Consider the following 9,878-nt stretch of genomic DNA (forward strand, 5'->3'; position numbering starts at 1 on the left):
AGTTTCAATATACGTCATTGAACAAAGACTCATTCATGAGAGCACTGCACAACTGTGCTTGTGGTGTAGTGGTTATCACATCCGATTCACACGCGGAAGGCCCCAGGTTCGATCCCTGGCAGGCACAAGAGCATTTCTTTTTTTAGTTTCAATATACGTCATTGAACAAAGACTCATTCATGAGAGCTCTGCACAGCTGTGTTTGTGGTGTAGTGTTTATCACATCTGCCTTACGCGCGGAAGGCACCAGGTTCGATCCCTGGCATGCAGGAGAGCATTTCTTTTTTTACAGTTTCAATATACGTCTTTGAACAAAGACTAATTCTTGAGAGCCCTGCACAGCTGTACTTGTGGTGTAGTGGTTATCACACCAACCTAACACACAGAAGGCCCCAGGTTCTATCCCTGGCAGGCACAAGAGCACTTCTTCTTTACAGTTTCAATATACGTCATTGAACAAAGGCTCATTCGTGAGAGCGCTGCACAGTTGTGCTTGTGGTGTAGTGGTTCTCACGTCCGCCTAACACGCCGAAGGCCCCAGGTTTGATTCCTGGCAGGGACAAGAGCATTTATTTTTTTCAATATACGTCATTATTGAACAAAGACTCATTCGTGAGAGGTCTGCACAGCTGTGCTTGTGGTGTAGTGGTTATCACATCCACTTAACACGCGGAAGGAACCAGGTTCGATCCCTGACAGGCACAAGATCACTTCTTTTTTACAGTTTCAATATACGTCATTGAACAAAGACTCATTCATGAGAGCTCTGCACAGCTGTGCTTGAGGTGTAGTGGTTGTCACAACCGCTTAACACGCGGAAGACCCCTGGTTCGAACCGTGGCAGGCACAAGAGCACTTCCTTTTTTACAGTTTCAATATGCTTCATTGAAGAAAGCCTCATTTGTGAGAGCTCTGCACAGCTGTACTTGTGGTGTAGTGTTTATCACACCCGCCTTATGCGCGGAAGGCACCAGGTTCGATCTCTGGCAGGCACGAGAGCATTTCGTTTTTTTATAGTTTCAATATAATTCAATGAACAAGACCCAATTGTGAGAGCTCTGCACAGCTGTGCTTGTGGTGTAGTGGTTATCACATCCACCTAACACGCGGAAGGCCCCAGGTTCGATCCCTGGCAGGCACAAGAGCATTTCTTTTTTAGCTTCGATATACGTCATTGAACAAAGACTCATTCATGAGAGCTCTGCAGAGCTGTGCTTGTGGTGTAGTGGTTATCACATCCGCCTTACACGCGGAAGGCCCCAGATTCGATCCCTGGCAGACACAAGAGCACTTCTTTTTTTACAGTTTCAATATGCTTCATTGAACAAAGACTCATTCGTGTCGCTCTGCACAGCTGTGCTTGTGGTGTAGCGGTTATCACATCCACCTAACACGCGGAAGGCCCCAGCCAGGTTCGATCCCTGGCAGGCCCAAGAGCACTTCTTTTTTACAGTTTCAATATACGTCATTGAACAAAGGCTCATTCGTGAGAGCTCTACAAAGCTATGCTTGTGGTGTAGCGGTTATCACATCCGCCTAACACGCGGAAGGTCCCAGGTTCGATCCCTGGCAGGCACAAGAGCACTTCTTTTTTACAGTTTCAGTATACGTCATTGAACAAAGACTCATTCATGAGAGCTCTGCACAGATGTGCTTGTGGTGTAGTGGTTATCACATCCGCTTAACACGCGGAAGGCCCCAGGTTCGATCCGTGGCAGGCACAAGACCACTTCCTTTTTTACAGTTTCAATATGCTTCATTGAACAAAGCCTCATTCGTGAGAGCTCTGCGCAGCTGTGCTTGTGGTGCAGTGTTTATCACGCCCGCCTTATGCGCGGAAGGCACCAGGTTCGATCCCTGGCAGACCCGAGAGCATTTCTTTTTTACAGTTTCAATATACGTCATTGAACAAAGACTCATTCATGAGAGCACTGCACAGCTGTGCTTGTGGTGTAGTGGATATCACATCCGATTCACACGCGGAAGGCCCCAGGTTCGATCCCTGGCAGACACAAGAGCATTTCTTTTTTTAGTTTCTATATACGTCATTGAACAAAGACTCATTCATGAGAGCTCTGCACAGCTGTGTTTGTGGTGGAGTGTTTATCATATCTGCCTTACGCGCGGAAGGCACCAGGTTCGATCCCTGGCATGCACGAGAGCATTTCCTTTTTTTACAGTTTCAATATACGTCTTTGAACAAAGACTAATTCTTGAGAGCTCTGCACTGCTGTACTTGTGGTGTAGTGGTTATCACACCCACTTAACACGCGGAAGGCCCCAGGTTCTATCCCTGGCAGGCACAAGAGCACTTCTTCTTTACAGTTTCAATATACGTCATTGAACAAAGGCTCATTCGTGAGAGCGCTGCACAGTTGTGCTTGTGGTGTAGTGACTATCACATCCGCCTAACACGCGGAAGGCCCCAGGTTTGATTCCTGGCAGGGACAAGAGCATTTATTTTTTTTTCAATATACGTCATTATTGAACAAAGACTCATTCGTGAGAGGTTCACAGCTGTGCTTGTGGTCTAGTGGTTATCACATCCGCCAAACACGCGGAAGGCCCCAGGTTCGATCCCTGGCAGGCACAAGAGCATTTCTTTTTTTACAGTTTCAATATACGTCTTTGAACAAAGACTAATTCTTGAGAGCTCTGCACAGCTGTACTTGTGGTGTAGTGGTTATCACACCCACTTAACACGCGGAAGCCCCAGGTTCGATCCCTGGCATGCACAAGAGCACTTCTTATTTACAGTTTCAATATACGTCATTGAACAAAGGCTCATTTGTGAGACCTCTGCACAGCTGTGCTTGTGGTGTAGCGGTTGTCACATCCGCCCAACACGCGGAAGGCCCCAGGTTCGATCCCTGGCAGGCACAGGAGCACTTCTTTTTTTACAGTTTCATTATGCTTCATTGAACAAAGACTCATTCGTGTCCCTCTGCACAGCTGTGCTTGTGGTGTAGCGGTTATCTCATCCGCCTAACACGCGGAAGGCTCCAGCCAGGTTCGATCCTGGCAGGCACAAGAGCACTTCTTTTTTACAGTTTCAATATACGTCATTAAACAAAGGCTCATTCGTGAGAGCTCTGCAAAGCTGTGCTTGTAGTGTAGCGGTTATCACCTCCGCCTAACACGCGGAAGGCCCCAGGTTCGATCCGTGGCAGGCACAAGAGCACTTCCTTTTTTACAGTTTCACTATGCTTCATTGAACAAAGACTCATTCATGAGAGCACTGCACAGCTGTGCTTGTGGTGTAGTGGTTATCACACCCGATTCACACGCGGAAGGCCCCAGGTTCGATCCCTGGCAGGCACAAGAGCATTTCTTTTTTTAGTTTCAATATACGTCATTGAACAAAGACTCATTCATGAGAGCTCTGCACAGCTGTACTTGTGGTGTAGTGGTTATCACACCCACTTAACACGCGGAAGGCCCCAGGTTCTATCCCTGGCAGGCACAAGAGCACTTCTTCTTTACAGTTTCAATATACGTCATTGAACAAAGGCTCATTCGTGAGAGCGCTGCACAGTTGTGCTTGTGGTGTAGTGGTTATCACATCCGCCTAACACGCGGACGGCCCCAGGTTTGATTCCTGGCAGGGACAAGAGCTTTTATTTTTTTTCAATATACGTCATTATTGAACAAAGACTCATTCGTGAGAGGTCTGCACAGCTGTGCTTGTGGTCTAGTGGTTATCAAATCCGCCTAACATGCGGAAGGCCCCAGGTTCGATCCCTGGCAGGCACAAGAGCATTTCTTTTTTTACAGTTTCAATATACGTCTTTGAACAAAGACTAATTCTTGAGAGCTCTGCACAGCTGTACTTGTGGTGTAGTGGTTATCACACCCACTTAACACGCGGAAGGCCCCAGGTTCGATCCCTGGCATGCACAAGAGCACTTCTTATTTACAGTTTCAATATACGTCATTGAACAAAGGCTCATTTGTGAGACCTCTGCACAGCTGTGCTTGTGGTGTAGCGGTTGTCACATCCGCCCAACACGCGGAAGGCCCCAGGTTCGCTCCCTGGCAGACACAAGAGCACTTCTTTTTTTACAGTTTCAATATACTTCATTGAACAAAGACTCCTTCGTGTCACTTTGCACAGCTGTTTTGTGTGGTGTAGCGGTTATCACATCCGCCTTACGCGCGGAAGGCCCCAGATTCGATCCCTGGCAGACACAAGAGCACTTCTTTTTTTACAGTTTCAATATGCTTCATTGAACAAAGACTCATTCGTTTCGCTCTGCACAGCTGTGCTTGTGGTGTTGCGGTTATCACATCCACCTAACACGCGGAAGGCCCCAGCAAGGTTCGATCCCTGGCAGGCCCAAGAGCACTTCTTTTTTACAGTTTCAATATACGTCATTGAACAAAGGCTCATTCGTGAGAGCTCTACAAAGCTGTGCTTTGGTGTAGCGGTTATCACATCCGCCTTACACGCGGAAGGTCCCAGGTTCGATCCCTGGCAGGCACAAGAGCACTTCTTTTTTACAGTTTCAGTATACGTCATTGAACAAAGACTCATTCATGAGAGCTCTGCACAGATGTGCTTGTGGTGTAGTGGTTATCACATCCGCTTAACACGCGGAAGGCCCCAGGTTCGATCCGTGGCAGGCACAAGACCACTTCCTTTTTTACAGTTTCAATATGCTTCATTGAACAAAGCCTCAATCGTGAGAGCTCTGCGCAGCTGTGCTTGTGGTGTAGTGTTTATCACACCCGCCTTATGCGCGGAAGGCACCAGGTTCGATCCCTGGCAGACCCGAGAGCATTTCTTTTTTTACAGTTTCAATATACGTCATTGAACAAAGACTCATTCATGAGAGCTCTGCACAGCTGTGTTTGTGGTGTAGTGTTTATCACATCTGCCTTACGCGCGGAAGGCACCAGGTTCGATCCCTGGCATGCACGAGAGCATTTCTTTTTTTTACAGTTTCAATATACGTCTTTGAACAAAGACTAATTCTTGAGAGCTCTGCACAGCTGTACTTGTGGTGTAGTGGTTATCACACCCATTTAACACGCGGAAGGCCCCAGGTTCTATCCCTGGCAGGCACAAGAGCACTTCTTCTTTACAGTTTCAATATACGTCATTGAACAAAGGCTCATTCGTGAGAGCGCTGCACAGTTTTGCTTGTGGTGTAGTGGTTATCACATCCGCCTAACACGCGGAAGGCCCCAGGTTTGATTCCTGGCAGGGACAAGAGCATTTATTTTTTTTCAATATACGTCATTATTGAACAAAGACTCATTCGTGAGAGGTCTGCACAGCTGTGCTTGTGGTCTAGTGGTTATCACATCCGCCTAACTCGCGGAAGGCCCCAGGTTCGATCCCTGGCAGGCACAAGAGCATTTCATTTTTACAGTTTCAATATACGTCTTTGAACAAAGACTAATTCTTGAGAGCTCTGCACAGCTGTACTTGTGGTGTAGTGGTTATCACACCCACTTAACACGCGGAAGGCCCCAGGTTCGATCCCTGGCATGCACAAGAGCACTTCTTATTTACAGTTTCAATATACGTCATTGAACAAAGGCTCATTTGTGAGACCTCTGCACAGCTGTGCTTGTGGTGTAGCGGTTGTCACATCCGCCCAACACGCGGAAGGCCCCAGGTTCGATCCCTGGCAGGCAGAAGAGCACTTCTTTTTTTACAGTTTCAATATACTTCATTGAACAAAGGCTCCTTCGTGTCACTTTGCACAGCTGTTTCGTGTGGTGTAGCGGTTATCACATCCGCCTAACACGCGGAAGGCGCGAGGTTCGATCCCTGGCAGGCACAAGAGCTCTTCTTTTTTTATAGTTTCAATATGCTTCATTGAACAAAGACTCATTCGTGTCCCTCTGCACAGCTGTGCTTGTGGTGTAGCGGTTATCTCATCCGCCTAACACGCGGAAGGCTCCAGCCAGGTTCGATCCTGGCAGGCACAAGAGCACTTCTTTTTTACAGTTTCAATATACGTCATTAAACAAAGGCTCCTTCGTGAGAGCTCTGCAAAGCTGTGCTTGTGGTGTAGCGGTTATCACATCCGCCTAACACGCGGAAGGTCCCAGGTTCGATCCCTGGCAGGCACAAGAGCACTTCTTTTTTACAGTTGCAGTATACGTCATTGAACAAAGACTCGTTCATGAGAGCTCTGCACAGCTGTGCTTGTGGTGTAGTGGTTATCACATCCGCTTACCACGCGGAAGGCCCCAGGTTCGATCCGTGGCAGGCACAAGAGCACTTCCTTTTTTACAGTTTCAATATGCTTCATTGAACAAAGCCTCATTCGTGAGATCTCTGCACAGCTGTGCTTGTGGTGTAGTGTTTATCACACCCGCCTTATGCGCGGAAGGCACCAGGTTCGATCCCTGACAGGCACAAGAGCACTTCTGTTTTACAGTTTCAATATACGTCATTGAACAAAGGCTCATTCGTGAGAGCTCTGCAAAGCTGTGCTTGTGGTGTAGCGGTTATCACATCCGCCTAACACGCGGAAGGTCCCAGGTTCGATCCCTGGCCGGCACAAGAGCACTTCTTTTTCACAGTTTCAGTCTACGTCATTGAACAAAGACTCATTCATCAGAGCTCTGCACAGCTGTGTTTGTGGTGTAGAGTTTATCACATCTGCCTTACGCGCGGAAGGCACCAGGTTCGATCCCTGGCAGGCACGAGAGCATTTTTTTTACAGTTTCAATATACGTCTTTGAACAAAGACTAATTCTTGAGAGCTCTGCCCAGCTGTACTTGTGGTGTAGTGGTTATCACACCCACTTAACACGTGGAAGGCCCCAGGTTCTATCCCTGGCAGGCACAAGAGCGCTTCTTCTTTACAGTTTCAATATACGTCATTGAACAAAGACTCATTCATGAGAGCTCTGCACAGATGTGCTTGTGGTGTAGTGGTTATCACATCCGCTTAACACGCGGAAGGCCCCAGGTTCGATCCGTGGCAGGCACAAGACCACTTCCTTTTTTACAGTTTCAATATGCTTCATTGAACAAAGCCTCAATCGTGAGAGCTCTGCGCAGCTGTGCTTGTGGTGTAGTGTTTATCACACCCGCCTTATGCGCGGAAAGCACCAGGTTCGATCCCTGGCAGACCCGAGAGCATTTCTTTTTTTACAGTTTCAATATACGTCATTGAACAAAGACTCATTCATGAGAGCTCTGCACAGCTGTCTTTGTGGTGTAGTGTTTATCACATCTGCCTTACGCGCGGAAGGCACCAGGTTCGATCCCTGACATGCACGAGAGCATTTCTTTTTTTTACAGTTTCAATATACGTCTTTGAACAAAGACTAATTCTTGAGAGCTCTGCACAGCTGTACTTGTGGTGTAGTGGTTATCACACCCATATAACACGCGGAAGGCCCCAGGTTCGATCCCTGGCAGGCACAAGAGCATTTCATTTTTACAGTTTCAATATACGTCTTTGAACAAAGACTAATTCTTGAGACCTCTGCACAGCTGTGCTTGTGGTGTAGCGGTTGTCACATCCGCCCAACACGCGGAAGGCCCCAGGTTCGATCCCTGGCAGGCACAGGAGCACTTCTTTTTTTACAGTTTCATTATGCTTCATTGAACAAAGACTCATTCGTGTCCCTCTGCACAGCTGTGCTTGTGGTGTAGCGGTTATCTCATCCGCCTAACACGCGGAAGGCTCCAGCCAGGTTCGATCCTGGCAGGCACAAGAGCACTTCTTTTTTACAGTTTCAATATACGTCATTGAACAAAGGCTCATTCGTGAGAGCGCTGCACAGTTGTGCTTGTGGTGTAGTGGTTATCACATCCGCCTAACACGCGGACGGCCCCAGGTTTGATTCCTGGCAGGGACAAGAGCTTTTATTTTTTTTCAATATACGTCATTATTGAACAAAGACTCATTCGTGAGAGGTCTGCACAGCTGTGCTTGTGGTCTAGTGGTTATCAAATCCGCCTAACACGCGGAAGGCCCCAGGTTCGATCCCTGGCAGGCACAACAGCATTTCTTTTTTTACAGTTTCAATATACGTCTTTGAACAAAGACTAATTCTTGAGAGCTCTGCACAGCTGTACTTGTGGTGTAGTGGTTATCACACCCACTTAACACGCGGAAGGCCCCAGGTTCGATCCCTGGCATGCACAAGAGCACTTCTTATTTACAGTTTCAATATACGTCATTGAACAAAGGCTCATTTGTGAGACCTCTGCACAGCTGTGCTTGTGGTGTAGCGGTTGTCACATCCGCCCAACACGCGGAAGGCCCCAGGTTCGCTCCCTGGCAGACACAAGAGCACTTCTTTTTTCAGTTTCAATATACTTCATTGAACAAAGACTCCTTCGTGTCACTTTGCACAGCTGTTTTGTGTGGTGTAGCGGTTATCACATCCGCCTTACGCGCGGAAGGCCCCAGATTCGATCCCTGGCAGACACAAGAGCACTTCTTTTTTACAGTTTCAATATACGTCATTGAACAAAGGCTCATTCGTGAGAGCTCTACAAAGCTGTGCTTTGGTGTAGCGGTTATCACATCCGCCTTACACGCGGAAGGTCCCAGGTTCGATCCCTGGCAGGCACAAGAGCACTTCTTTTTTACAGTTTCAGTATACGTCATTGAACAAAGACTCATTCATGAGAGCTCTGCACAGATGTGCTTGTGGTGTAGTGGTTATCACATCCGCTTAACACGCGGAAGGCCCCAGGTTCGATCCGTGGCAGGCACAAGACCACTTCCTTTTTTACAGTTTCAATATGCTTCACTGAACAAAGCCTCATTCGTGAGATCTCTGCACAGCTGTGCTTGTGGTGTAGTGTTTATCACACCCGCCTTATGCGCGGAAGGCACCAGGTTCGATCCCTGACAGGCACAAGAGCACTTCTGTTTTACAGTTTCAATATACGTCATTGAACAAAGGCTCATTCGTGAGAGCTCTGCAAAGCTGTGCTTGTGGTGTAGCGGTTATCACATCCGCCTAACACGCGGAAGGTCCCAGGTTCGATCCCTGGCCGGCACAAGAGCACTTCTTTTTCACAGTTTCAATCTGCGTCATTGAACAAAGACTCATTCATCAGAGCTCTACACAGCTGTGTTTGTGGTGTAGAGTTTATCACATCTGCCTTACGCGCGGAAGGCACCAGGTTCGATCCCTGGCAGGCACGAGAGCATTTTTTTACAGTTTCAATATACGTCTTTGAACAAAGACTAATTCTTGAGAGCTCTGCCCAGCTGTACTTGTGGTGTAGTGGTTATCACACCCACTTAACACGTGGAAGGCCCCAGGTTCTATCCCTGGCAGGCACAAGAGCGCTTCTTCTTTACAGTTTCAATATACGTCATTGAACAAAGACTCATTCATGAGAGCTCTGCACAGATGTGCTTGTGGTGTAGTGGTTATCACATCCGCTTAACACGCGGAAGGCCCCAGGTTCGATCCGTGGCAGGCACAAGACCACTTTCTTTTTTACAGTTTCAATATGCTTCATTGAACAAAGCCTCAATCGTGAGAGCTCTGCGCAGCTGTGCTTGTGGTGTAGTGTTTATCACACCCGCCTTATGCGCGGAAGGCACCAGGTTCGATCCCTGGCAGACCCGAGAGCATTTCTTTTTTTACAGTTTCAATATACGTCATTGAACAAAGACTCATTCATGAGAGCTCTGCACAGCTGTGTTTGTGGTGTAGTGTTTATCACATCTGCCTTACGCGCGGAAGGCACCAGGTTCGATCCCTGGCATGCACGAGAGCATTTCTTTTTTTTACAGTTTCAATATACGTCTTTGAACAAAGACTAATTCTTGAGAGCTCTGCACAGCTGTACTTGTGGTGTAGTGGTTATCACACCCATTTAACACGCGGAAGGCCCCAGGTTCAGGTTCTATCCCTGGCAGGCATAAGAGCACTTCTTG

General features: G+C 47.6%; 29 non-coding genes across 29 annotated transcripts; all 29 read left to right on the plus strand.

Moving 5' to 3' along the window:
- The first annotated feature begins 54 nt into the window (after positions 1-54).
- On the plus strand, positions 55-127 carry TRNAV-CAC (transfer RNA valine (anticodon CAC)). Its single transcript has one exon. It is a non-coding gene; the product is annotated as a tRNA-Val (tRNA).
- A 504-nt stretch (positions 128-631) lies between these two features.
- On the plus strand, positions 632-704 carry TRNAV-AAC (transfer RNA valine (anticodon AAC)). Its single transcript has one exon. It is a non-coding gene; the product is annotated as a tRNA-Val (tRNA).
- Positions 705-1,068: 364 nt separating this feature from the next.
- Positions 1,069-1,141, plus strand: TRNAV-AAC (transfer RNA valine (anticodon AAC)). The gene has a single exon. It is a non-coding gene; the product is annotated as a tRNA-Val (tRNA).
- Positions 1,142-1,211: 70 nt separating this feature from the next.
- On the plus strand, positions 1,212-1,284 carry TRNAV-UAC (transfer RNA valine (anticodon UAC)). Its single transcript has one exon. It is a non-coding gene; the product is annotated as a tRNA-Val (tRNA).
- Positions 1,285-1,505: 221 nt separating this feature from the next.
- Positions 1,506-1,578, plus strand: TRNAV-AAC (transfer RNA valine (anticodon AAC)). Its single transcript has one exon. It is a non-coding gene; the product is annotated as a tRNA-Val (tRNA).
- Positions 1,579-1,650: 72 nt separating this feature from the next.
- Positions 1,651-1,723, plus strand: TRNAV-AAC (transfer RNA valine (anticodon AAC)). Its single transcript has one exon. It is a non-coding gene; the product is annotated as a tRNA-Val (tRNA).
- A 218-nt stretch (positions 1,724-1,941) lies between these two features.
- Positions 1,942-2,014, plus strand: TRNAV-CAC (transfer RNA valine (anticodon CAC)). The gene has a single exon. It is a non-coding gene; the product is annotated as a tRNA-Val (tRNA).
- Positions 2,015-2,377: 363 nt separating this feature from the next.
- TRNAV-AAC (transfer RNA valine (anticodon AAC)) lies at positions 2,378-2,450 on the plus strand. Its single transcript has one exon. It is a non-coding gene; the product is annotated as a tRNA-Val (tRNA).
- A 69-nt stretch (positions 2,451-2,519) lies between these two features.
- TRNAV-AAC (transfer RNA valine (anticodon AAC)) lies at positions 2,520-2,592 on the plus strand. Its single transcript has one exon. It is a non-coding gene; the product is annotated as a tRNA-Val (tRNA).
- A 217-nt stretch (positions 2,593-2,809) lies between these two features.
- Positions 2,810-2,882, plus strand: TRNAV-AAC (transfer RNA valine (anticodon AAC)). Its single transcript has one exon. It is a non-coding gene; the product is annotated as a tRNA-Val (tRNA).
- Positions 2,883-3,102: 220 nt separating this feature from the next.
- On the plus strand, positions 3,103-3,175 carry TRNAV-AAC (transfer RNA valine (anticodon AAC)). The gene has a single exon. It is a non-coding gene; the product is annotated as a tRNA-Val (tRNA).
- A 73-nt stretch (positions 3,176-3,248) lies between these two features.
- TRNAV-CAC (transfer RNA valine (anticodon CAC)) lies at positions 3,249-3,321 on the plus strand. The gene has a single exon. It is a non-coding gene; the product is annotated as a tRNA-Val (tRNA).
- A 216-nt stretch (positions 3,322-3,537) lies between these two features.
- On the plus strand, positions 3,538-3,610 carry TRNAV-AAC (transfer RNA valine (anticodon AAC)). The gene has a single exon. It is a non-coding gene; the product is annotated as a tRNA-Val (tRNA).
- A 70-nt stretch (positions 3,611-3,680) lies between these two features.
- Positions 3,681-3,753, plus strand: TRNAV-AAC (transfer RNA valine (anticodon AAC)). Its single transcript has one exon. It is a non-coding gene; the product is annotated as a tRNA-Val (tRNA).
- A 657-nt stretch (positions 3,754-4,410) lies between these two features.
- On the plus strand, positions 4,411-4,484 carry TRNAV-UAC (transfer RNA valine (anticodon UAC)). Its single transcript has one exon. It is a non-coding gene; the product is annotated as a tRNA-Val (tRNA).
- Positions 4,485-4,555: 71 nt separating this feature from the next.
- TRNAV-AAC (transfer RNA valine (anticodon AAC)) lies at positions 4,556-4,628 on the plus strand. Its single transcript has one exon. It is a non-coding gene; the product is annotated as a tRNA-Val (tRNA).
- A 508-nt stretch (positions 4,629-5,136) lies between these two features.
- Positions 5,137-5,212, plus strand: TRNAV-AAC (transfer RNA valine (anticodon AAC)). The gene has a single exon. It is a non-coding gene; the product is annotated as a tRNA-Val (tRNA).
- A 70-nt stretch (positions 5,213-5,282) lies between these two features.
- Positions 5,283-5,355, plus strand: TRNAV-AAC (transfer RNA valine (anticodon AAC)). The gene has a single exon. It is a non-coding gene; the product is annotated as a tRNA-Val (tRNA).
- A 656-nt stretch (positions 5,356-6,011) lies between these two features.
- On the plus strand, positions 6,012-6,084 carry TRNAV-AAC (transfer RNA valine (anticodon AAC)). Its single transcript has one exon. It is a non-coding gene; the product is annotated as a tRNA-Val (tRNA).
- Positions 6,085-6,156: 72 nt separating this feature from the next.
- Positions 6,157-6,229, plus strand: TRNAG-ACC (transfer RNA glycine (anticodon ACC)). Its single transcript has one exon. It is a non-coding gene; the product is annotated as a tRNA-Gly (tRNA).
- Positions 6,230-6,447: 218 nt separating this feature from the next.
- On the plus strand, positions 6,448-6,520 carry TRNAV-AAC (transfer RNA valine (anticodon AAC)). Its single transcript has one exon. It is a non-coding gene; the product is annotated as a tRNA-Val (tRNA).
- Positions 6,521-6,880: 360 nt separating this feature from the next.
- On the plus strand, positions 6,881-6,953 carry TRNAV-AAC (transfer RNA valine (anticodon AAC)). Its single transcript has one exon. It is a non-coding gene; the product is annotated as a tRNA-Val (tRNA).
- Positions 6,954-7,464: 511 nt separating this feature from the next.
- On the plus strand, positions 7,465-7,537 carry TRNAV-AAC (transfer RNA valine (anticodon AAC)). The gene has a single exon. It is a non-coding gene; the product is annotated as a tRNA-Val (tRNA).
- A 220-nt stretch (positions 7,538-7,757) lies between these two features.
- TRNAV-AAC (transfer RNA valine (anticodon AAC)) lies at positions 7,758-7,830 on the plus strand. The gene has a single exon. It is a non-coding gene; the product is annotated as a tRNA-Val (tRNA).
- Positions 7,831-7,900: 70 nt separating this feature from the next.
- Positions 7,901-7,973, plus strand: TRNAV-AAC (transfer RNA valine (anticodon AAC)). Its single transcript has one exon. It is a non-coding gene; the product is annotated as a tRNA-Val (tRNA).
- A 506-nt stretch (positions 7,974-8,479) lies between these two features.
- TRNAV-UAC (transfer RNA valine (anticodon UAC)) lies at positions 8,480-8,553 on the plus strand. Its single transcript has one exon. It is a non-coding gene; the product is annotated as a tRNA-Val (tRNA).
- A 71-nt stretch (positions 8,554-8,624) lies between these two features.
- Positions 8,625-8,697, plus strand: TRNAV-AAC (transfer RNA valine (anticodon AAC)). Its single transcript has one exon. It is a non-coding gene; the product is annotated as a tRNA-Val (tRNA).
- A 218-nt stretch (positions 8,698-8,915) lies between these two features.
- Positions 8,916-8,988, plus strand: TRNAV-AAC (transfer RNA valine (anticodon AAC)). Its single transcript has one exon. It is a non-coding gene; the product is annotated as a tRNA-Val (tRNA).
- Positions 8,989-9,347: 359 nt separating this feature from the next.
- Positions 9,348-9,420, plus strand: TRNAV-AAC (transfer RNA valine (anticodon AAC)). Its single transcript has one exon. It is a non-coding gene; the product is annotated as a tRNA-Val (tRNA).
- The last annotated feature ends 458 nt before the right edge of the window (positions 9,421-9,878 follow it).

Source organism: Rhipicephalus microplus, chromosome 2 (assembly GCF_043290135.1).
Source record: "Rhipicephalus microplus isolate Deutch F79 chromosome 2, USDA_Rmic, whole genome shotgun sequence".
NCBI lineage: Eukaryota > Metazoa > Arthropoda > Arachnida > Ixodida > Ixodidae > Rhipicephalus > Rhipicephalus microplus.